Raw genomic sequence first — 22,285 nt, 5'->3', positions numbered from 1 at the left:
AATTACTAATCCGTTTAAATAGAGGCGCAAGTAACTGTAGCTGGTTTCAAAGAATTTTAAAGGAAATACAAAAATTGTGATGCCTTTTATATTTCTTCCAAATCATATTCCCACCTGGAAATATAGTCACCCGCAGCCGGATCACATAGGCCCTCCGTGTAATTCCCGTGCCGCAGACTTACCAGATGCCGCAATATGGAGGCGAAGGAAAGAGACGCGCATTTCAGAATAAAGATTTTCATTTGTATTTTTCCACAACGCACGACACATTAATGGGGGTCATTCCGAGTTGATCGCTAGCCGCATTCGTTCGCTGTGCAGCGATGAGGCAAAAAGACAGCACTTCTGCGCATGCGTATGCGGCGCAATGTGCACGCGCAGCGTATTATTACAACGGCCGATGTAGTTTCACACAGGGTCTAGCAAAGCTTTTCAGTCGCACTGCTGGCTGCAGAGTGATTGACATTAAGTGGGCGTTTCTGGGTGTCAACTGACCGTTTTCAGGGAGTGTTCGAAAAAACACAGGCGTGCCAGGAAAAACGCAGGCGTGGCTCGACGAACGCAGGGCGTGTTTGCGACGTCAAAACAGGAACTGAACAGTCTGAAGTCATCGCAAGCGCTGAGTAGGTATTGGGCTACTCTAAAACTGCACAACAAAAACTTTGCCGCCGCTCTGCGATCCTTTCGTTCGCACTTCTGCTAAGCTAAAATACACTCCCAGTGGGAGGCGGCATAGCGTTTGCACGGCTGCTAAAAACAGCTAGCGAGCGATTAACTCGGAATGACCCCCAATGTCCGTTAGAAAACACAGAACCTGAGTAATGACTAGACGCCATTGTATTCAGGTCACTACGCCAAATAACCTCAGAATAAAGTTATGTTTCAAAATATTTTCAACAATATAAAAAAAAAAATCGATATTACGTATTATTGTTTTTTTGTTTTGTAGAATGAGAAGGTGTGAAAGGAGTGTGCTAATGGCTGACGAGGGGACATCCCTGATCCACGCACTTCGATCACTCTGGATGCTGCAGACACAATAATAGCTTAGGAGACCCCCCGGTCATCCGCTGCTCCTTATACACCAGGGACAACGCTGTTTATGCCAATTTATCAAGGACGGCGGCATCTTCTGGAGAGCAGGCTGTTCTCCACCTCAAGATGGCGGTAGAAAATCCCTTTGTTGTGCAAATGAAGCATTTTTCCATTTAGAAGAGATTTTTGTAGAATCTGCGCTGGCGGCCTGAGGTGGGGGTTCTAGAGCAGTGCGCACGTGGAACTCGGGCCTGGCCTGCGCGGAAGGACCCTGACTGAAAATAGCACTGATAGAAGATGTACCCAATAACAGACCTTTTGCTCTGCGCCCATTAAATGGCGTGGCGTTCAGGTGGGAGACTTCAGTGGCCCTAATGATAAGGTCACTGAAGATAGGGAATATATGACGTGTTATTACAATAGCACAGTACCACCTGACTGCCCTGTATGTAGGGGAGGGTGGTAGTGCGGGAATTGTGCTGAAACAGAGTTGCAATAACACTTTTACTGTGCAGACCCCCTAAGACAAATAAAGATATTTTCTCTTACGTCCTAGAGGATGCTGGGGACTCCGTAAGGACCATGGGGATAGACGGGCTCCGCAGGAGACATGGGCACTAAAAAGAACTTTAGATATGGGTGTGCACTGGCTCCTCCCTCTATGCCCCTCCTCCAGACCCCAGTTTGATACGGTGCCCAGAGGAGACTGGTTGCATTACAGGGAGCTCTCCTGAGTTTCCTGAAAGAAATAATTTTTGTTAGGTTTTTTATTTTCAGGGAGCACTGCTGGCAACAGGCTCCCTGCATCGTGGGACTGAGGGGAGAGAAGCAGGCCTACTTAACTGCTAGGCACTGCTTCTTAGGCTACTGGACACCATTAGCTCCAGAGGGAGTCGGAACGCAGGTCTCTCCTAGCTGTTCGTCCCGGAGCCGCGCCGCCGTCCTCCTCACAGAGCCGGAAGATAGAAGCCGGGTGAGTATAAGAAGAAAGAAGACTTCAAAGGCGGCAGAAGACTTCGGATCTTCACTGAGGTAACGCGCAGCGTTACCGCTGCGTGTCATTGCACCCACACAACACACACACGGCAGGCACTGTAAGGGTGCAGGGCGCAGGGGGGGGCGCCCTGGGCAGCAATTTAAACCTCTGCTCTGGCAAAATTAGGACATATATGGGCTCTGCACTATATATCTGAGATCCCCCGCCAGTTTTTAAAAGTAATCAAGCGGGACCGAAGCCCGCCGCTGAGGGGGCGGAGCTTGATCCTCAGCACTCACCAGCGCCATTTTCTCCACAGCACACCGCTGAGAAGCTGGCTCCCCGGACTCTCCCCTGCTGAACACGGTGACAGAGGGTTTGAAAGAAGGGGGGGGGGGGAGCACATAATTTGGCGCAGTATTATATATATTTGTAATAAAAGCGCTATCTAGGTAATTTCTTTCCCTGGGTCATTGGCACTGGGTGTGTGCTGGCATAATCTCTCTCTCTGTCTCTCCAAAGGGCCTTGTGAGGGAACTGTCTCCAGATAGAGAATTCCCTGAGTGTGTGGTGTGTCGGTACGCGTGTGTCGGCATGTCTGAAGCGGAAGGCTCTTCTAGGGAGGAGGTGGAGCAAATGAGTGTGGTGTCTCCGTCGGCAACGCCGACACCTGACTGGTTGGATATGTGGAATGTTTTAAATGCAAATGTGAATTTATTGCACAAAAGGTTGGACAAAGCTGAGTCCAGGGAATGTACAGGGAGTTTAGCCCTGCCTTTCATTATGTCACAGGGACCTTCGGGGTCTCAAAAGAGCCCACTATCCCAAATAGTAGACACTGATACCGACACGGATTCTGACTCCAGTGTCGACTATGATGATGCAAAGTTGCAGCCAAAATTGGCTAAAAGTATTCATTATATGATTATTGCTTATCACGGATGAACCCTCTGTCACTGACACGAGGGTCCACATGTTTAAAGAAAAGAAACCTGAGGTAACCTTTCCCCCATCTCATGAGCTAAACGAATTATTTGAAAAGGCTTGGGAATCTCCAGATAAAAAAATGCAGATTCCCAAAAGGATTCTTATGGCGTATCCTTTCCCGACTAAGGACAGGATACGGTGGGAATCCTCCCCGAGGGTGGACAAAGCGTTGACACGCTTATCCAAAAAGGTAGCGCTGCCATCTCAAGATACGGCAACCCTCAAGGATTCGGCGGATCGCAGGCAGGAGACTACCTTGAAGTTTATTTACACACACACTGGTACCTTACTCAGACCGGCGATAGCGTCGGCTTGGGTTTGTAGCGCTGTAGCAGCGTGGACAGATACCTTATCTGCGGATATAGATACGCTGGATAAGGAAACCATTTTATTGACCCTGGGTCATATTAAAGATGCTGTCTATATATGAGAGATGCTCAGAGAGACATTGGCCTTCTGGGTTCCAGAGCCAACGCTATGGCGATTTCGGCTAGACGAGCCCTATGGACCCGACAATGGACGGGCGATGCCGACTCGAAGAGGCATATGGAGGTTTTACCTTACAAGGGTGAGGAATTGTTTGGGGAAGGTCTCACGGACCTAGTTTTCACGGCTACGGCTGGTAAATCAACTTTTTTGCCTTATGTTTCCTCACAGCCTAAGAAAACGCCACATTATCAGATGCAGTCCTTTCGATCGCATAAACCCAAGAGAGTGCGGGGATCTTCCTTTCTTGCCAGAGATAAGGGCAAGGGGAAAAAGCTGCCAGCCACAGCTAGTTCCCAGGAGCAGAAGTCCTCCCCGGCCTCTACAAAATCCACCCCATGACGCTGGGGCTCCGCTGAGGGAGTCCGCCCCAGTGGGGGCACGTCTTCGACTTTTCAGCCACGTCTGGGTTCACTCACAGGTGGATCCCTGGGCAATATAAATTGTTTCCCAGGGTTACAAGCTGGAATTCGAAGAGGTGCCTCCTCGCCGGTTTTTCAAATCGGCCCTACTGGCTTCTCCCCCAGAGAGGGAGTTAGTGTTAAATGCAATTCAAAAATTGTGTCTTCAACAAGTGGTGGTCAAAGTCCCCCTGCTGCAGCAGGGGATGGGGTATTACTCAACCCTGTTTGTAGTCCCGAAACCGGACGGTTCGGTCAGGCCCATTTTGAATTTAAAATCCTTAAACCTATACTTAAAAAGGTTCAGGTTCAAGATGGAGTCGCTCAGAGCGGTCATCGCCAGCCTGGAAGGGGGGGATTATATGGTGTCCCTGGACATAAAGGATGCATACCTTCATGTCCCCATATATCCGCCTCATCAGGCGTTCCTGAGGTTTGCTGTACAGGATTGTCATTACCAATTTCAGACGTTGCCGTTTGGGCTTTCCACGGCCCCAAAGATTTTCACCAAGGTAATGGCGGAAATGATGGTGCTCCTGCGCAAGCAGGGTGTCACAATTATCCCGTACTTGGACGATCTCCTAATACAAGCGAGATCAAGAGAACAGTTGCTGAACAGCGTATCACTCTCCCTGAGGGTGTTGCAACAGCACGGCTGGATTCTCAATATCCCGAAGTCACAGTTGGTTCCAACGACTCGTTTGCCTTTCTTAGGCATGATTCTGGATACAGACCAGAAAAGGGTTTATCTTCCGATGGAAAAGGCCCAAGAACTCATGTCTTTGGTCAGGAACCTATTGAAGCCAAACAGGGTGTCGGTGCATCACTGCACTTGAGTTCTGGGAAAGATGGTGGCGACTTACGAGGCCATTCCATTCGGCAGGTTCCATGCGAGAACTTTTCAATGGGACCTTCTGCACAAGTGGTCCGGGTCACATCTACGGATTCATCAGATGTTCACCCTGTCCCCCAGGGCCAGGGTATCTCTCCTGTGGTGGCTGCAGAGTGCTCACCTTCTGGAGGGTCGCAGGTTCGGCATTCAGGACTGGGTTCTGGTAACCACGGACGCGAGCCTCCGGGGTTGGGGTGCAGTCACACAGGGAAGAAACTTCCAGGGTCTCTGGTCAAGCCAGGAGGCTTGTCTTCACATCAACGTACTGGAGTTGAGGACCATATACAACGCCCTTCGACAAGCGGAAAATCTACTTCGCGACCTACCGGTTCTGATCCAGTCAGGCAACATCATCGCAGTGGCGCATGTAAACCGCCAAGGCGGAACAAAGAGCAGAGTGGCAATGGCAGAAGCCACCAGGATTCTTTGCTGGGCGGAAAATCATGTAAGCTCCCTGACAGCAGTCTTCATTCCGGGAGTGGACAACTAGGAAGCAGACTTCCTCAGCAGACACGATCTACATCCAGGAGAGTGGGGACTTCATCAGGAAGTCTTCGCAGAGATTGCAAGTCGGTGGGGACTGCCTCAGATAGACATGATGGCGTCATGCCTCAACATGAAACTACCGAAGTATTGCGCCAGGTCGAGGGACCCTCAGGCAGTGGCGGTGGACGCCCTGGTGACACCATGGGTGTTTCAGTCGGTCTATGTGTTCCCTCCTCTACCACTCATCTCAAAGATATTGAGAATCATAAGACAAAGAGGAGTACAGACAATTCTCATTGTTCCAGATTGGCCGCGAAGGGCCTGGTATCCAGAACTGCAGGAAATGCTCACAGAAGATCCGTGGCCTCTTCCTCTCAGAGAGGACCTGTTACAACAGGGGCCCTGTCTGTTCCAAGACTTACCGCGGCTGCGTTTGACGGCAGGGCGGTTGAACGCCGGATCCTAGCGGAAAAGGGCATTCCGGATGAGGTCATTCCTACTCTGATAAAGGCTAGGAAAGACGTGACAGTGAAACATTATCACCGTATATGGCGAAAGTACGTATCTTGGTGTGAGTCCAGGAATGCTCCTCCGGAAGAATTCCATTTGGGCCGTTTCCTTCACTTCCTACAGACGGGAGTGAATTTGGGTCTAAAATTAGGCTCCATTAAGGTTCAGATTTCGGCCCTATCCATTTTCTTTCAGAAGGAATTGGCTTCTCTCCCAGAAGTCCAAACTTTTGTGAAGGGAGTGCTGCATATTCAGCCTCCTTTTGTACCTCCAGTGGCACCCTGGGACCTTAACGTGGTGTTGCGGTTCCTTAAGTCTCACTGGTTTGAACCACTTAAAACGGTGGAATTAAAATATCTCACTTGGAAAGTGGTCATGTTGTTGGCCTTGGCATCGGCAAGGCGAGTGTCGGAGTTGGCGGCTTTATCTCACAAAAGCCCCTATCTGATTTTCCGTGTGGATAGAGCAGAGTTGCGGACTCGTCCTCAATTTTTGCCCAAGGTGGTTTCTTCTTTTCATATGAACCAACCTATTGTGGTGCCTGTGGCTACACGGGACTTGGAGGATTCCTAGTCCCTTGATGTGGTCAGGGCATTGAAAATTTATGTGGCCAGAACGGCTCGGGTTAGGAAAACAGAGGCACTGCTTGTCCTGTATGCAGCCGACAAGGTTGGCGCTCCTGCTTCGAAGCAGACTATTGCTCGCTGGATCTGTAACACGATTCAGCAGGCTCATTCTACGGCTGGATTGCCGTTACTAAATTCTGTAAAGGCCCATTCCACTAGGAAGGTGGGCTCTTCTTGGGCGGCTGCCCGAGGTGTCTCGGCATTACAGTTGTGCCGAGCTGCTACTTGGTCGGGTTCAAACACCTTTGCGAAGTTCTACAAGTTTGATACCCTGGTTGATGAGGACCTCATGTTTGCTCAATCGGTGCTGCAGAGTCATCCGCACTCTCCCGCCCGTTTGGGAGCTTTGGTATAATCCCCATAGTCCTTACGGAGTCCCCAGCATCCTCTAGGACGTAAGAGAAAATAAGATTTTAAACCTACCGGTAAAACTTTTACTCCTAGTCCGTAGAGGATGCTGGGCGCCCGTCCCAGTGCGGACTACATCTGCAAGACTTGTATATAGTTTTTGCTTATTTAAGGGTTATGTTACAGTTTTGATCAGTCTCGGGCTGATGCTGTTTTGTTTCATGCTGTTAACTGGTTCGTATATTCCATGTTATACGGTGTGGATGGTGTGGGCTCGTATGAATCTTGCCCTTGGATTAACAAAAATCCTTTCCTCGTACTGTCAGTCTCCTCTGGGCACAGTTTCTCTAACTGAGGTCTGGAGGAGGCAGGGACGGATCCAGACTTTTCTTTTAGGGGGGGCGGTTTATTTATTCCTGACTCCTCCCCTACATTCATTACTCCTTCCACTTCCTGTACCAACTGTCAATTAATGCTCTAAAGAGCATAGATAGCATTGCTAGGCTGCACATGTACTTCTTATGTAGCACACACACACACTGGGCACATGTAACTACTAACACCGATGGGCGGCACACACTGCCCAAGGTGGGGGTGACGGCATGTGATGATGGCAGATGGGGCTAGGGGCCACAGGAACACGGAGGATGGGGAGGGATGTTAGTGCAGCCACACACCATCACCTGGCAGCAGCCCCCACCTCATGTAAGTGGGCGTGGCTATGACAGTTAGGAGGGGCGTTCGCCCCCCCCCCCCTTGATCCGGCCCTGGGAGGAGGGGCATAGAGGGAGGAGCCAGTGCACACCCATATCTAAAGTTCTTTTTAGTGCCCATGTCTCCTGCGGAGCCCGTCTATCCCCATGGTCCTTACGGAGTCCCCAGCATCCTCTACGGACTAGGAGAAAAAGATTTACCGGTAGGTTTAAAATCTTATTACTTATAATTCACATTACTAATGTATAAATTCCTTTGTATATTGATTGTTCATCTGTGTAAAGGTCATTAGTCTACATTCATGCTGTGATAGGGGGGTAGGGGTCCGCAGAGCGGTACCTGTATATGCCAGCGCTCCCCCACCCGCTCTGGCAGACTTGCCGTAAGGACTGTTACATGTCATTGTGACCGCTTGTATAAACTCTTATTATGCTTCTCTCACATTAATAAATGCACGGAAGGCGCGCAAAAAAATAGAGCTATCTGTCAATACCTCCCTGAATGCGTTGTGAAATGCTAATACTTATTATAAAGTTCAGAAGGCAGCGTGACCTATAGTCTCATACATTATGTGTGGAACCGGTAACGCATATTGCGTTACAGCACACGCTGGTATACCTGTACGTCTGTCCTTTTCCCAAAGCATTGTGGCCTGGTTCTGAGTGGGAAGCTACAGCATCCATGTCTGGTATGCTTTTTGTTGGTGTTTCATCTAACAAAGTCCTTTCCTGGTGCAGTGGTGCAGAGAGAGAGGAGTGAGGGTACAAAGTACCCGGGACCAGGTCTGATGGAGGGGCCCAGTGGGTGCCCTGGGCCCCCTTACCTGGCAGCAGCAGCTGCAGCTCTTCTCCTCAGCCCAGCACACGCTGCTGTGTAGCCAGGGAGGCGCTTAAAATACAAATTTTTTTCAGCATTTTTTTTTCTAAGGCTGCATGACCACGCCTCCTGTGATTAGGCCACGCCTCTTGAAAAGTACCTGGGCCCAGCCAGGCTCTATACTGCCCTGTCCTGGTGTACAGCTTCCGAATGTCCAAGAACTGAGATACCCACTGTCAGCGTCCGTAGACGATGATATGCCGAAACCTTGCACCAGCACGTGTGGTTTCTCCGTGTGGGTATGGCCTCCAGTTCAGTGTCTTTGTACGCAGCAGCTTTCGGCGCCACTCCCACATCAGTGTTAGCTCCGTATATCTACTCCCCTGTTACCTCCCGGGTATCCTATAGGAATGCCCCCCCCTTACATTTCTGCTATTGTGCGTCTAAATTTGATCTGCGTCTCTCTGCAAACAAACTGGGGACACATGAGCGGTGTGACTGCTGCGCAGATGAAATGGCTGCGTCCCATGTAGAATAAGCCCCTCTGTGAGCGTGAGCTGACAGTCTGAGCAGCTCTGGAACAGCTTAATATGTTATATTGATGTTATCACATTAGCACCTGGATCCAGACGGAAGAGGTTTCTGCCTGGCAGCCTTTATCATTATGCAAGTCTTAATTAAAGCACTTCACCGTTCCCCTCCCCCCTCCATATTCCTCGCAGCTGCCTCCATCCTTGCAGGTGGGTTCCCGACCACGTTTAAGAAATATAATAGCAATGAAGCGGCGGCGCTTACAGCCCAAATCCTGCAGCAATTTGGCAAAGTGTATTCTTGCTGGCAATAGTCTAAAGTCAATATTGAGACAGCTTCTCACTCCCGTCTCTTACATCTTGTGCTCCTCTGCTGCTCAGAAATCAGTCCTGACTGATCATTATCCCATTGATGGGAAGAATTAGCTCATTTGTGAGAGAATTGCAGAATATTTACTGACTGGCTGCGGAGATGGCTTCCCCGGATTAGCCTTCGGGGCTTGCTAATTAAATTCCAATCCAGATGAAGGAGTGAGGCTGCAAGATAAGAGCCGGCTTGCCCACCTAGATGGCCAACGTTGTTCTAAATGTCAAGCTTTTAAAGGGGACATTTACTGTCAGGCCTGCAGGCTGGGGCCTTGCCGAATCTGTGTGATCCTGTCTTGCAGATGTTCGTCAGACTGTAGGACTAAGCCAGCCCTTCCCGGTCAATGAGGACATAAGTTTCCAGCCGAGCAATTTAATTGGAGAGAATTTTGATTGCACAGATCCTTCTACATCATTTTCTAGTAAGGATAGACAATTAGCAGCTGTTGCAGAGCAAGTGCAATGCCAGTGTGTGAAAATGCTCTGCTGACATAGAGAGAGGATCTGATGCACCTTTGCAGGCCTGCGCGATTCTGGCCCTCGTGCCCGCCTGCACCTGGGGGAGCAGGACTGGCTGCAGGGTTTCCGCCTGGAGCAGTACTGGATGCAGGTTGTCCACCTGGAGCAGTACTGGATGCAGGGTGTCCACCTGGAGCAGTACTGGATGCAGGGTGTCCACCTGGAGCGGGACTGGATGCAGGGTGTCCACCTGGAGCAGTACTGGATGCAGGGTGTCCACCTGGAGCAGTACTGGATGCAGGGTGCTCATCTGGAGCGGGACTGGATGCAGGGTGTCCACCTGAAGCGAGACTGGATGCAGGGTGGCCATCTGGAGCGGGACTGGATGCAGGGTGTCCGCCTGGAGCAGTACTGGATGCAGGATGTCCACCTGGAGCGGGACTGGATGCAGGGTGTCCACCTGGAGCAGTACTGGATGCAGGGTGTCCACCTGGAGCGGGACTGGATGCAGGATGTCCACCTGGAGCAGTACTGGATGCAGGGTGTCCGCCTGGAGCGGGACTGGATGCAGGGTGTCCACCTGAAGCGAGACTGGATGCAGGGTGGCCATCTGGAGCGGGACTGGTTGCAGGGTGTCCGCCTGGAGCGAGACTAGATGCAGGGTGTCCATCTGGAGCGGGACTGGATGCAGGGTTTCCGCCTGTAGAGGGACTGGATGCAGGGTGTCCACCTGAAGCGAGACTGGATGCAGGGTGGCCATCTGGAGCGGGACTGGTTGCAGGGTGTCCGCCTGGAGCGAGACTGGATGCAGGGTGGCCATCTGGAGCAGGACTGGATGCAGGGTGTCCGCCTGGAGCGGGACTGTATGCAGGGTGTCCATCTGGAGCGGGACTGGATGCAGGGTGTCCGCCTGGAGCAGGACTGGATGCAGGGTGCCCATCTGGAGCGGGACTGGATGCAGGGTGTCCGCCTGGAGCGGGACTGGATGCAGGGTGCCCATCTGGAGCGGGACTGGATGCAGGATGTCCGCCTGTAGCGGGACTGGATACAAGGTGTCCGCCTGGAGCGGGACTGGATGCAGGGTGTCCGCCTGGAGCGGGACTGGATACAGGGTGTCCGCCTGGAGCGGGACTGGATGCAGGGTGTCCGCCTGGAGCGGGACTGGATGCAGGGGGGTCCACCTGGAGCGGGACTGGATGCAGGGTGTCCACCTGGAGTGGGACTGGATGCAGGGTGTCCGTCTGGATGCATTGTGCTGTTCCAGGCACCTTACAGGCCACATGCAGGTCCCATGGAGCAGCAATGATGCCAGCCTCTGGACCCTGCGCTCTGTGTGACTGCACTGCTCTCATAACCTTCATCACGGCCCTGGGGGAGTGGCTTCTGCGCTATTATAGAGAAGTTTTATTAATGCCTAATAGTCTTTTTTTTCTATCAAAACAATTACACCGAGTTTGCATCTAACTCTTTGCCTTTTGTATCTATTAAATTACATTTTCCCTTTCAAAATTGGACTTTTAAAAATGAATTTCCCAACGTATCTTCAGCCAGTACGTTAAAGGACCAATAAACCATCCTAAAAATTTATTTTCAACCCATCTATCCCAATGCATATACCCCACCGGTATCCGGTTTCTCGGTCAATCACACTTAGGTCGACAGTCATTAGGTCGATATGCACTAGGTCGACATGGTCAGTAGGTCGATGTGACAAAAGGTCGACATAAGTTTTTCACAATTTTTTTTATTTTTTTTTACTTTTTCATACTTTACGATCCACATGAACCACGATCGGGAACGGTAACCTGTGCCGAGCGCAGCAAGGTACCTCGCTGCGAGCCATGCGAGGGGAACGCTGCACTAATTGGGGTACCCGGTCACTCTATATGAAGAAAACGACACAAAAAAACCCCCACATTGACCTTTTGTCATGGCGACCTTGCACATGTCGACCTGTTTTAGGTGTCGACTTAGTCACTGTCGACCAATAGTGGTCGACCTAGACACTGTCAACCTAAGTGTGGTTGACCCTATGAACCACACACCCTATCACCCACCCACCCCATGCGAGGTGGACTGCTTTAGTGGAAATTGTTAGTGTGTTAATAGAATTTCTGTAATGTTGTGTGTCTTATTTGTTACTTATATGGATATAGGCCCTCATTCCGAGTTGATCGCTAGCTGCCGTTGTTCGCTGCGTAGCGATCATTTAAAAAAAACTGCAAATCTGTGCCTGCGTATGCACCACAATGTGCACGCGCGGCGTACGGATACAAAGAGCATTGTGGTTTTGCACAGGTTCTAGCGACGCTTTCAGTCGCACTGGCGGACGCAAGGAGATTGACAGGAAGAGGGTGTTTCTGGGTGTCAACTGACCGTTTTCTGGGAGTGTTTGGAAAAACGCAGGCGTGGCCGGGCCGGTATCTGACGTCATTACCGTGTCACGCGTCGCAGCAATCATCGCACAGGATAAGTAACTACAGGGCTGGTCTTGTTCTGCACAAAATGTGTTTGCTGCCGCTCTGCTGCACAGGCGTTCGCACTCCTGCAAAGCGAAAATACACTCCCCCGTGGGCGGCGACTATGCATTTGCACGGCTGCTAAAAGTAGCTAGCGAGCGATCAACTCGGAATGAGGGCCATTGAATTAATCAAAGCCTCAGGTAATGAAACCGTTACATTAATTGTAACGAAACCGTTCCATAAACCTGGGCACTGGCATGTCCGCGCGGATCGCAGCATAACCATGGTTACGTTACGCAGTGTATTGTATATTTGTTTCTGTTTATCAGTTATCACAGTATTTCTCTGACGTCCTAGTGGATGCTGGGAACTCCGTAAGGACCATGGGGAATAGACGGGCTCCGCAGGAGACTGGGCACTCTAAAAGAAAGATTAGGTACTATCTGGTGTGTACTGGCTCCTCCCTCTATGCCCCTCCTCCAGACCTCAGTTAGAATCTGTGCCCGGCCAGAGCTGGGTGCTCCTAGTGGGCTCTCCTGAGCTTGCTAGAAAGAAAGTATTTGTTAGGTTTTTTATTTTCAGTGAGATCTGCTGGCAACAGACTCACTGCTACGTGGGACTGAGGGGAGAGAAGCAAACCTACTTGCTTGCAGCTAGCTTGTGCTTCTTAGGCTACTGGACACCATTAGCTCCAGAGGGTTCGAACACAGGGCCTGACCTCGATCGTCCGTTCCAGGAGCCGCGCCGCCGTCCCCCTTGCAGAGCCAGAAGAGAAGCGATGAAATTGGCGGCAGAAGACTCCTGTCTTCATTAAGGTAGCGCACAGCACAGCAGCTGTGCGCCATTGCTCCCACAGCACACCACACACTCCGGTCACTGTAGGGTGCAGGGCGCCCTGGGCAGCAATAAAAATACCTTTGGCATAAAAATACACATAATACAGTCTGTGACTGTATATGTGTAAAACCCCCGCCATTTTTAGTCAGAAACAGGACAGAAGCCCGCCGCTGAGGGGGCGGGGCCTTCTTCCTCAGCACACCAGCGCCATTTTCTCTTCACAGCTCCGCTGGAAGGAAGCTCCCCAGGCTCTCCCCTGCAGTATCCTGGTACACAAAGGGTGAAAAAAGAGGGGGGGCACATAAATTTGGCATAAAAACAATGTATACAGCAGCTACTGGGTTAACACTACGTTACTGTGTGATTCCTGGGTCATATAGCGCTGGGGTGTGTGCTGGCATACTCTCTCTCTCTGTCTCTCCAAAGGGCCTTGTGGGGGAACTGTCTTCAAATAGAGCATCCCCTGTGTGTGTGGTGTGTCGGTACGCGTGTGTCGACATGTCTGAGGTAAAAGGCTCCTCTAAGGAGGTGATAGAGCGGATATGTGTGTGAAAGGGTGTCTCCGTCGACAACGCCGACACCTGTTTGGATATGTGAAAGTGCTAAGGTGAATTTATTGCACAAAAGGTTAGGGAACAGACAGGAAATCTACCCATGTCTGTCCCTATGTCACAGAGACCTTCAGAGTCTCACAATGCTCACTATCCAAAATAACAAACACTGGTATCGACACGGAGTTTAACTCCACTGTCGCCTACGATAATGCAAAGTTACAGCCAAGATGGCTAGAAGGTATTCAATATATGATATTGAAATAAAAGATGATTTGCATATCACTGATGACTCATCTGTCCCTGACACGAGAGTACACATGTTTAAGGGGAAGAATGCTGAGGTAAATTTCCCTCCTCTCATGAGGAAAAAGAGCGGGAATCTCCAGACAAGAGACGGCAGCTTCCCACAAGAGAATTCTCAGGCTGTATCCTTTCCCCACTAGGGCCAGGATGTGTTGAGAATCTTCCCCTAGGGTGTCCTGTTTGCACAGACGGTAGCACTTGCTATTCTCAGGGATCCTGCAGATAGCGTGCACATTCTAGTATACTACCCAGACCGGCGATTGTGTCGGCATGGGTTTATAGCGCTGTGGCAGCGTGGACAGGTACCTTATCAGCAGAGATTGAGACCCTAGTAAATATATTAAAGATGCTGTCTTAAGTGATAGATATATAGTTATAAAGCATGCCCAAAGAGACATGAGTATACTGGGTCCTAGAGTCAAAGCTATGTCGATCTCTGCTTGACGTGTCCTGTAGAATATGCATTGGACAGATGATGCCGACTTAAGAGGCATATGGAAGGCTGAGGATTGTGTGGAGAAGGGTTCTCGGGCCTGGTCTCCACAGCTATAGCTGGTAATTCTGCTAGTTTGCCTTATATTCCTGCACAGCCTAAGAAAGCACAACATTATTAAATGCAGCCTTTCGAATAAAGAAACAAGAAAGTCTGAGGTGCGTCCTTTCTTGTCAGAGCCGGGATCAACACAGCTAGTTCCCAGGAACAGAAGTCCTCCCCGGCCCCTACAAAAATCCACCTATGCCGCTGGGGCTCCACAGGCGGAGCTAGGCCCGGTGGGGACACGCCTTCGTAAGTTCAGCCACAAGTGGGTTCACTCCCTGTTAGGTCCCTGGGCAATAGATATTGTGTCTCAGGGATACAAGCTGGACTGTGAGAAGATGCCCCCTCACCGACGGCCCTGCGGGCTTCCCCCCAAGAGGGGGAGCCAGTGTTAACTGCAATTCACAAATTGTATCTTTAACAGGTGGTGGTCAAGGGTCCCCTCCTTCAACAAGAGGGTGTTATTATTCGACCATGTTGTAATCCCGAAACCAGACGGTTCGGTCAGACCCATATTGCATTAAAAATCCCTGAACATATACCTGAGAAGGTTCAAGTTCAAGATGGAATCGCTATGAGCGGTCAGGGCAAGCCTAAAAAGAGGGAGACTTTATTGTGAATCGGGTCATAAGGGATGCATACCTTCATGTCCCCATTTATCCACCTCATTAGGCGTACCTCAGAATTGCGGTACGGGATTGTCATAACCAAGGTAATGGCGGATATGATTGTGCTCCTGCAGAAGCAAGGTGTCACTATTATCACGTACTTGGACGATCTCCTCATACAAACGAGATCAAGAGAGCAGTTGCTGAACAGCGTATCACTTTCTCTGGAAGTGTAACGGCAACACGGCTGGATTCTATATATTCCAAAGTCGCAGTTGGTTCCTACAGCTCATCTGCCTCTCCTAGGCACGATCCTAGAAACAGAACAGAAAAGGATTTATCTCCCGATAGAGAGAGCTCAGGAGCTCATGACACTGGTGAGGAATCTATTAAAACCAAAACAGGTGTCAGTGCATCACTGCACTCGAGTCCTGGGAAGGATGGTGGCATCATACAAGGCCATCCCCTTAGGCAGGTTCCATGCGAGGACCTTCCAATGGGACTTACTGGACAAGTGGTCCGGATCACCTCTTCAGATGCATCGGTTAATCACCCTATCCCCCAGGGCCAGGATGTCTCTCCTGTGGTGGCTGCAGAGTGCTCACCTTCTCGAGGGCCGCAGATTCGGCATTCAGGACTGGATCCTGGTGACCATGGATGCAAGCCTCCGAGGGTGGGGGGCAGTTACACAGGGAAGAAATTTCCAAGGTCTGTGGTCAAGTCAACAGACTTGCCTTCACATCAATATCCTGGAACTAAGGGCCATATACAACGCCCTAAGTCAAGCGGAGATCCTGCTTCGCGACCAACCGGTTCTGATCCAGTCAGACCGCAGGGGTTCGTGTAAACCGCCAAGGCGGCACAAAGAGCAGGGTGGCGAGGGTAGAAGCCACCAGAATTCTTCGCTGGGCGGAGAATCAAGTAAGCGCACTGTCAGCAGTGTTCATTCCGGGAGTGGACAACTGGGAAGCAGACTTCCTCAGCAGGCACGACCTCCACCCGGGAAAGTGGGGACTTCATCAGGAAGTCTTCACGCAGTTTGCAAATTGATGGGAACTGCCTCAGGTGGACTAGATGGCGTCCCACCTCAATAAAAAGCTAAAAAAGGTTTTAAGCCGGGTCAAGGGACCCTCAGGTGATAGCTGTGGTCGCACTAGTAACACCGTGGGTGTTCCAGTCGGTCTATGTATTCCCTCCTCTTCCTCTCGTACCCAAGGGCTGAGAATTGTAATAAAAGGAGGAGTGAGAACAATATTCTTTGCTCTGAATGGGCCAAGAAGGACTCGGTACCCGGAGCTGCAAGAAATGCTCTCAGAGGACTCAGGGCTTCTGCCTCTCAGACAGGACATGTTGCAACAGGGGCCCTGTCTGTTCCAAGCTTACCGCGGCTGCATTTGACGGCATGGCGGTTGAACGCCGGATCATAGCGGAAAAGGGCATTCCGAATGCAGTTATTCCTACGCTGATAAAGGCTAGGAAAGACGTGACAGCAAGACTTTTTCACTGTATATAGCGAAAATAGGTTGCTTGGTGTGAGGCCGGGAAGGCCCTACAGAGGAATTCCAGCGGGGTCGATTCCTGCACTTCCTACAGTCAGGAGTGACTATGGGCCTAAAATTAGGATCCATAAAGGTCAAGATTTCGGCCCTATCCATTTTCTCTCAAAAAGAACTGGCTTCACTGCCTGAAGTTCAGACGTTGTTCCGGGGGTGCTGCATATTCAGCCTCCTTTTGTGCCACCGGTGGCACCTTGGGATCTTAACGTTGTGTTGGATTTCCTGAAATCCCACTGGTTTGAGCCACTTAAGACCGTGGAGCTAAAATATCTCACGTGGAAAGTGGTCATGCTATTGGCCTTAGCTTCGGCTAGGCGTGTGTCAGAATTGGCGGTTTTGTCATGTAAAAGCCCTTATCTGATATTCCATATGGACAGGGCAGAGTTGAGGACTCGTCCCCAATTTCTCCCTAGGGTGGTATCATCATTTCATTTGAACCAGCCTATTGTGGTGCCTGCGGCTACTAGGGACTTGGAGGATTCCAAGTTGCTGGACGTAGTCCGGGCTTTGAAAATTTATGTTTCCAGAACGGCGGGAGTTAGAAAGTCTGACTCGCTGTTTATTCTGTATGCAGCCAACAAGGTTGGCGCTCCTGCTTCGAAGCAGACTATTGCTCGCTGGATCTATAGCACGATTCAGCGGGTTCACTCTGCGGCTGGATTGCCGCATCCAAAATCGGTGAAAGCCCATTCTACAAGGAAGGTGGGCTCTTCTTGGGCGGCTGCCCGAGGGGTCTCGGCTTTACAGCTTTGCCGAGCTGCTACTTGGTCGGGGTCAAACAAGTTTGCTAAGTTCTACAAGTTTGATACCCTGGCTGAGGAGGACCTTGAGTTTGCTCATTCGGTGCTGCAGAGTCATCCGCACTCTCCCGCCCGTTTGGGAGCTTTGGTATAATCCCTATGGTCCTTACGGAGTTCCCAGCATCCACTAGGACGTCAGAGAAAATAAGAATTTACTCACCGGTAATTCTATTTCTCGTAGTCCGTAGTGGATGCTGGGCGCCCATCCCAAGTGCGGACTCTCTGCAATACTTGTATATAGTTATTGCTTAACTACAGGGTTATTGTTATGAGCCATCCGTTAAATGAGGCTCAGTTATTATTCATACTGTTAACTGGGCATAGTATCACGAGTTGTACGGTGTGATTGGTGTGGCTGGTATGAGTCTTACCCTGGATTCCAAATCCTTTCCTAGTAATGTCAGCTCTTCCGGGCACAGATTCTAACTGAGGTCTGGAGGAGGGGCATAGAGGGAGGAGCCAGTGCACACCAGATAGTACCTAATCTTTCTTTTAGAGTGCCCAGTCTCCTGCGGAGCCCGTCTATTCCCCATGGTCCTTACGGAGTTCCCAGCATCCACTACGGACTACGAGAAATAGAATTACCGGTGAGTAAAATTTTATTTATTAAATGTACACAGTATTTTTAGTCAGTTTATTATTCCTTTCAGTCACTGATCCTAATCCTGCCATGTCCTACGCGCATAGATTTGTTTCTGTGACATATGGTGTTTTTGCTGCTGTGGCTACGACATCAGTGGCGTCAATGTGACCTTTGAGTTTCCCCGTAAATCCCCTATAAATCATTTATTTACAAAAAAAAAACCTGCTAAAGCTTAAATACAGAATTTAAAAAAACATGAAGGCAATATGTTGTTTTGTGTTTTCCTGATTTTCCACTGCAATACTATCCCGCTAGAGTCGGCTGAAGCCCCACCCTCTCAGACCCCAGCTATTGATTCCAGAATAACTTTTTGCAGTCATTTTTTAAATTAAATTCTTATATTCCCCGCCCCTCCGCTTTGTTTTTATTACATTTGTGAGAATAATTATTGAAGGCAAAACCTACGCAGGGTAACAATGAAAATGGCTCGGGTCGCAGAGCTGTAGGCTTGCGTACTTCCTAACTTTTTGATATTGCATGGAGGAATTTTTTGTTTGTAAGAAATAGTGGCGTGGCATCGTACCTGCTAGGCAGCGCCCCTGAGGTGTGCCATTGTGGGGGGCATGATCGCATGTCAAACCCCTGTTTTTAACCACACGGGGGGGGGGCTGCCCCACAGGCGCACAGCGTCCATTCACCACTAGCAGATCAGCTGTGCCAGAGTGTCCTCCATCCTCACTCCTGCAGGAAACTGCAGTCCGCGGGTGGGATAGCGGGACTGTCCAGCTGAAATCGGGACGCTTGACTTTGGAATAGTGATAACAATCGTTGTGTTTTCTTATGGTACTGAACGTTGCGCAGGACCCTTTTCTTCTGTGTTTTTGTTATAGTGTATTTTGTAATTCTTAGAAATAGTTTCAGAAACAGGAAGAAATTAGGGAAATAATTCAGAAAGGAATAAAATAAGCATCTGAAGAATTGTCCAGAGTGTGGAGGCTGCTATAAGGGGGGAATTCAGTTAACGACAGGCTTTGCCATGGGCCTATAGCTAGTTGCGGGCTTACCACCTTTAGACTGTAAGCGCCATCAGCAGGGCCCTCCTATTCTCATTACTTACTGTACTTCTCTTGCACACCAGCTTCACTCTACCAATCCTCCTTAGGGTCTCTGCCCCCGGACTCCACTCCTTTGTTTGTTTCCTCAGACGACCTAGACCCCGTTATCTGCGCCCACGCTATTGGGTCAGGTTTCAGCTTACGCAGTATTCTTCCGTTGCACCCCTTGCACCAGTGGTTGTGTTGAGAGTTGTAGTGCTATTTGTGACCTGCCTATTGTATTGTGTTGTACTGTACTGCTTTACCCTGTACTGTGTTATTGTTTTGCCCTGCGTACGGCGCTGCCGACCACTTGTGGTGCCCTATAAATAAAGTTTATTTTTAATAATAATAATAAGGGCCACTAATTGAATAGCTCTGGCAACTTTACCGGCTCATTGTCACCATCATGTTATAAACTCTGTTACCAGGGCCGCTGTCAGGCAGGTACAGGCAGTACACCTGTAAGGGACCAGGGGCCTTAGTTTTACAGTTGCAGGGACGGCCACCAATCAGAAGCTTCCTCCCGTTTCCTCTTTCCAGTCCTCCCCTTGACTCTGATTCCCATGTGGCCACACCCCCATTTCATTATTGGCACTGTGAAGTGTAATACCTCCTCCGCTAAGGTCAGTGGTGTCGCCCATGGCCGTCTTCCTCATGCCTGCTTGCTTACACTTACCACATTGCTCACGTGCTAATGGAACCAGCGTCATGTGGACATCTTCAGTGGGGTGGCACCATGGTGTCATTTTTTTTCTATTCTATGTGTGTGTGTGTATATGTGGCAAATATAGCATGTGCCACATGCCCGGTTGTATACTGCACCTGGTGCACGTTCCAAAGTTGACAACCAAGCACCCAAGTTCATCCATGATCCTGCTACACCACGTTACTGACCACTAGAGAAGGCCCTCAGGCAAGGAATTTCCCTGTGGGCAAGTCCAACCCTGACCCTTACATTTTCTGCTCCTAGACCCAAAGAGGTCAGAGTAACATTTTTAAACAGTTTGTGCTTTGACTTTTTAGGATTAGTGTCAGGCTTAGAGACAGAAGCAACAGTACTACGGGGGTCATTCCGAGTTGATCGTAGCTGTGCTAAATTTAACACACGATCATTCACACTGACATGCGCGGGGACGCCCAGCACAGGGCTAGCCCGCCCCGCATGTCAGTACCGGCCCCCCGCAGAAGTGCAATGGGATAGCACAGCGGCGATGCCTTTGCACTTCAAGAGTAGCTCCCGACCAGCGCAGCTTTAGCGTGCTGGCTGGGAGCTACTCATCGCTCCCTGGACCGCAGCGGCTGCGTGTGACGCCTGCGTTGGCTGGACCGCGCCCCCTAAATGGCGGCTTAACGCCGCCGTCCAGCCCCCTCCCGCCCAGCAACCTCCTTTGCCTCAGAGGCGATCGCTAGGCAACGATGGCTGGCATGCGCAGTTCCGACCCAATCGCTGCGCTGCGAGAAACTGCAGCGAACGATCGGGTCGGAATGACCCCCTATGTCAGTTCTTCAGGTTTCTTCATCGTCCCTGGTGCAGCTGCCTGTCTCTTCCTGCTGTAATTGGAGTCTGATGCAGGAGCTGTGGTTGGTCTCAGGTGCTTTTTATACTAATCTGTGGCACTCTCAGGTTGCCGGGTGCAGGGTCAGACCAGTCTGTTACTGATTTTGTTCTAGCCGTGCTCCTGCGTTTTTTTTTTTTTTTTTACTATTCTGTCTGATGTTCGCCTAGCATTTAGTTGTTTATGATTACTCTATCTGCTGCTGCTGACGCGACCCACGTTTATTGACTTACCGTATATACTCGAGTATAAGTCGACCCGAATATAAGCCGAGGCACCTCATTTTACCACAAAAACCTGGGAAAACTTATTGACTCGAGTATAAGCCTAGGGTGGGAAATGCAGCTCTACCCGTACACAGCCCTCATAGTGCCAGATATGCCCCACAGTGCCAGATATGCCCAGTGCCAGATATACCCCACAGTGCCAGATGTGCCAGATATGCCCCACAGTGCCAGATATGCCCCACAGTGCCAGATGTGCCCCACAGTGCCAGATATGCCCCACAGTGCCAGATATGCCCCACAGTGCCAGATGTGCTCCACAGTGCCAGATGTGCTCCACAGTGCCAGATGTGCTCCACAGTGCCAGATATGCCCCACAGTGCCAGATATGCCCCACAGTGCCAGATGTGCCAGATATGCCCCACAGTGCCAGATGTGCCCCACAGTGCCAGATGTGCCCCACAGTGCCAGATGTGCCCCACAGTGCCAGATGTGCCCCACAGTGCCAGATGTGCCCCACAGTGCCAGATATGGGGCCCCACAGTGCCAGATATGGCGCCCCACAGTGCCAGATGTGCCAGATATGCCCCACAGTGCCAGATATGCCCCACAGTGCCAGATATGCCCCACAGTGCCAGATGTGCCCCACAGTGCCAGATGTGCCCCACAGTGCCAGATGTGCCAGATATGCCCCACAGTGCCAGATGTGCCAGATGTGCCCCACAGTGCCAGGTGTGCCAGATATGCCCCACAGTGCCAGGTGTGCCAGATATGCCCCACAGTGCCAGATGTGCCCCACAGTGCCAGATATGGCGCCCCACAGTGCCAGATATGGCGCCCCACAGTGCCAGATATGGCGCCCCACAGTGCCAGATATGGCGCCCCACAGTGCCAGATATGGCGCCCCACAGTGCCAGATGTGCCAGATATGCCCCACAGTGCCAGATGTGCCCCACAGTGCCAGATGTGCCCCACAGTGCCAGGTGTGCCAGATATGCCCCACAGTGCCAGATGTGCCCCACAGTGCCAGATGTGCCCCACAGTGCCAGATATGCCCCACAGTGCCAGATGTGCCAGATATGCCCCACAGTGCCAGATGTGCCCCACAGTGCCAGGTGTGCCAGATATGCCCCACAGTGCCAGGTGTGCCAGATATGCCCCACAGTGCCAGATGTGCCCCACAGTGCCAGATATGGCGCCCCACAGTGCCAGATATGGCGCCCCACAGTGCCAGATATGGCGCCCCACAGTGCCAGATATGGCGCCCCACAGTGCCAGATATGGCGCCCCACAGTGCCAGATATGGCGCCCCACAGTGCCAGATATGGCGCCCCACAGTGCCAGATGTGCCAGATATGCCCCACAGTGCCAGATGTGCCCCACAGTGCCAGATGTGCCCCACAGTGCCAGGTGTGCCAGATATGCCCCACAGTGCCAGATGTGCCCCACAGTGCCAGGTGTGCCAGATATGCCCCACAGTGCTAGATACTTACCCTCCGTCGCTCCCGCGCTGTCTTCTGAAGGAGGGACACGGA

At 50.8% G+C, this 22,285-nt stretch overlaps 1 protein-coding gene across 2 annotated transcripts in view; it reads left to right on the top strand.

The window, feature by feature from the left end:
• LRP3 (LDL receptor related protein 3) overlaps positions 1 to 22,285 on the top strand; it is a 91,195-nt gene that overhangs the window by 24,496 nt on the left and 44,414 nt on the right. The window lies entirely within an intron of this gene.

This window comes from Pseudophryne corroboree, chromosome 11 (genome assembly GCF_028390025.1).
Source record: "Pseudophryne corroboree isolate aPseCor3 chromosome 11, aPseCor3.hap2, whole genome shotgun sequence".
Taxonomy (NCBI): domain Eukaryota; kingdom Metazoa; phylum Chordata; class Amphibia; order Anura; family Myobatrachidae; genus Pseudophryne; species Pseudophryne corroboree.
The sequence above is the reverse complement of the archived record's forward strand: the minus strand, read 5'-3'. Positions and strand labels throughout refer to the sequence as shown.